Genomic DNA, 4,176 nt, shown 5'->3' on the forward strand with positions numbered 1-4,176 from the left:
GTTGTATACCCATCTATACATCCATCCATGAATTGTGATACCATAAGGGGAGAGTTTATCATATCCGTCAATATGCCAAGTATAGTTAGGTCCCTTTAAAACTGATAGATTTATGTCAATTAAAATAACATAACCTTGCTTCCATTATTGTCTGCTCTTAAAAAATTTTTTTTGCTGTAGCTAGCACTTCCTCAGCATCCACCTCCTGTAAAATCTTCAAAACAGTATCTCTGCAAAATTATGGTATAGCTATCATGAATAAACAATGATTTTGTACCTTGGAACAATGCAATTATATTTGTCACGTAATAGTTTCCATATAGCTCTGTACCCTTTCAGTTTCTCACTAGTTTCAAGTATTTTATAATTAGGCTTTTAACAACAGTAAGGTTTGTGTCACTTTTGCGTCTCTGAAGTCCAATCCCCCTTAACTTTAGTTTTAGTCAGGACAAACTATTATAAAATATATGGACAACGCAATTACTTGTACTTTGACTATTGCCTTCTCTTTATACCACACTGTACTTCAATTGCTAATTCAAAATATCTTTATTAGCATTCCAAAGATAAAATTGCTCTTTTATAACATCCATATAATTATTATAATTTTCACACTGCTATTCCATGGAATTAATTGGGATCAACTTACCAGTAAATTTAGGCATTTTTACTTAGGAAAAGTTAAATTAATTATGCAGAGTGGGCGTGTCTTTTCATTCTAGTTAATTAATTAAAATGAATTCTCAATTACACCCGGGCGGGTTCCAGACAGATATCTGAGCGGGAAACTTATCCACACTGTCAATGGACCTGTTGACGGGTTGACCCTCTTGGCCACCGTAGGATGGAGATCTGATCTGGGTCTGTATCTGGACTGAGAAGTGAATCATGATGATATGGACGTTGGCGTATATAGGTGTGACTAGGGTGTGGCTTTTAAAAATGGCAGGTGCAGAGAAAGTGTTGTCTGACATTGCTGCTATGTCTGAATCTATTTGTGATAAGGTACACAAGCTGAGGAGTAGAGACAGCAATTCAGATTAGCTTCAGGTACAAAACAGCAATAAAATCAACTATGGCCAATTTTTATCTAACAGACTTAATTGAGAGAGGGAACCCCCTTCAAAAAATGTGAAAGCAAAAGAAGAAAGAGGCTAAAAAGTACAAGAAGGATCAAACAATTTAGGTAATGTTTCCACTACATTGTGAAGAGTATGTCAGAATTCTTTTATTGTTTTTAGATAAATTGTATTCAAATGGAAGAGAGAGCCTCTCATAGTTTTGTTAGAGTATCTCCAGTGTATGAAGTGAATGTTATGAGATCATATTCATACTCTGATCTAAAATATATAGCACATTAGATTTGGATGAAACAGATAAATCCAGACTTTTTACTGCTGGTGGCTCCATTATATCAAGTGAGAGCATTATTATAAGAGATAAAGAATTTTTTAAAAGTCTTGGCTCCTATCTGACCAAAACGCACATATCACCTGATAAATTAAAGCTAGGAGTTGGATATGTGAAGTTAGAGAATAAAGTAACTCCTCCTACTCCTAAGAAAATAAAGACAGAATCAAATGGTAAATTAGAATAACAACTTGAATTTTGCTACGTTATTTTAATGTTAGAATTTACCATACACAAAGCTAATCAAGATTGGGAATATAAAGGTATAACTTTAATTATTAAATCATTACCCATTTCTTTAAGTTTAGTGTTCTACTCAGAACATGATAGTGTAGTTCCTTATAGTCGTAAAGAAGTGTGGGAGAAAATAGGTGACAAGTGTGGTTTTTTAGATAAATTTAGTGTATTTTGGCCTGAAGATGAAGATTTTATTGTTTCAAGAGTTACAAGAATAAGCAAAGGTTCTTCTTACACATAGATGTGCATTACTTGTACTGTCATTTTTTTGTCGAAATTATCCCTCATTCCAGATTCTAGCCGAGTGGATTTATTAAAGTGTTGTGCTTCAAAAGTGAAGCAAGTTTTTGCACAAAGTACATACTGTTTACTCAATTTCCATCAAAATCTTGTTAGGCAAAAATGAATGTTATGCTAGTTATGATCAACCAGTTTTTACTTCACCTCAAAAGCCGGTACCACTTGTTATCAGCAGTGCTCATTCTGATTGTCAGTATGAGTGGAAATGCTTTCAGAAAAAAGACTACTCATATCCTAACTCTCCTGTATTGTATGTGAATGAGCCTTTTCTCTTTAAGTGCTCTGTAAGTATCAAAGGCGACAAGGTGTGTGAAGTCTTATCTTTTAATGTTTCATAAAGTCCAATAAAAGGTTTGACAACTATTTTAGCGCAATTCATTTTATTTATTTTAATAGATTTAACAATTAATTCTGATTCTACTGGGCCTTTATCAGGAGCACCACCCTCATCTGTTCACTATGAGGCTGTGAAAATTCAAATGCCAGTACCTACTTGTAAATTTTATATTTTTAATTGCTCCTACTGAATGTACATATGTATTGGTTTTTTTAGTTAATTCTCCTGATTTCACATCAACAGAATTGTGATGCTACCAATGATTTTGATAAAAGAAATGAATTAGGAAATGGCGGGTTTGGAAATGTTCTCAGAGCACATAACCTCAGGTGTAATGCAGCAGTGAAGGTATTGACAAGGGTAAGTATTGGCTACTTTAAATTTAAAGTATAGCTTAATTAATTGTTAGGATGGCTGTAAAGCATTAAAAGGTGGAGTGACCGAATCTCTTCAAATGAAGTCAGAGTTACAGGCACTTATGAAGTATGAGTAATACTGTCAAATGTTGATTTATGCTATATTAATACTAATAGATTTTGTCATGCCAATAAAAAATGGCTCATTATATGATTGGATTCACAACGTATATAAAGTCTACATTTCTGCTAGTTTTCACTTTCTTTTTTCATTAAACATTTAGAGGTCTATTCAGCCTCTTAGTTGGGATGTTCAATATTCAATTTTAAGAGACATGTTTCGTGGAGTTGCTTTTCTACATGAGGCAATACCTTTAATACATCAAGACATAAAATCGCAAGTTATAATAATGTAGTTATGTTCTAGCCTGACATACTACTTAATGAAAATTTTGTTGCAAAAGTGGGTGATTTTTGTTTTGCTTGTGAGTTACCCAAATCTGATTCTGGCTGTACTATGGTAACTGCTCCACTTCTTGCTTGTACAGAGGGATATTTTCCACCTGAAATTATGAATGGAAAAATGTCCCCACTTTGCGATGTTTATAATTGTGGAGTGGTAAGTTAATAGATTTCTGACTACATACCATGTATTATTTATGTGGTGTAAGTCACATTAGAAACCTACACTGGCCTCAAGGCATTTTGTAAAGAAAGGTGTGATTCTGACTTGGTAACTTATGCCAGCATTATTTTTGTTTAAGTTGTATTGCAGGCAACATTTACTGAAGATGATAGAACAAATGTGAAAAAGTTCTCCATTATTACAGATAAAAGAGCTGCAACTAAAATTGATGTACAAAGCTCTGAAGTGCTGCTAAATGTCTGTAGTAATTGTTTACAACGTCACACTAAAAGACCTTCTGCAAAAGAAGTAAATTAGTAGTAATTTCATAGTAATGCTTTTTTCTTGATATGTAAATGTAGGTCTTCGCAATGATCAAGTAAATCAACGATGTACTAGAATTTAACTGAATCGTCATTTCAGCATTTTTCATTGTATTATAACCATTACCATTTAACCATTATCATTTAACAAATACTGTAAAGTTTTTCATAGTTTTTAGTAGTAATTTGTGACTGATGATCTATTCCATAAAAGTCACGAAGTAATTGCGTACACTTCCATTTAAACCTTTCTGAATAGAACCTAGGAGTCGCCCTCATGCCTGTTACCCAAACATCTGAATTAACACTCAACAGATTGTATATCCTACAAAATCTTAAATTTTGGTGGCACAATAATTGTGAACTTATACCATATGATTCTGGCATGTCATATAAGTTGCTTGGAATCCCAGAAGGTAAACAGCTCCTCATATTTTCCTAACTTTATGACTATTCCACTTATCTTTAAAATGCTCTAATTCTTTAACAATTAGGTGAACTGTACAGTAGGTAAGTACTCTCCTTATAAACAATAAATTCACATATTAAGCTATTGGGTTCACTTATGAAAGGAAGATCCATTAATTT

The sequence above is a fragment of the Amphimedon queenslandica genome, unplaced genomic scaffold (assembly GCF_000090795.2).
Source record: "Amphimedon queenslandica unplaced genomic scaffold, v1.1 AMPQUscaffold_13293, whole genome shotgun sequence".
NCBI lineage: Eukaryota > Metazoa > Porifera > Demospongiae > Haplosclerida > Niphatidae > Amphimedon > Amphimedon queenslandica.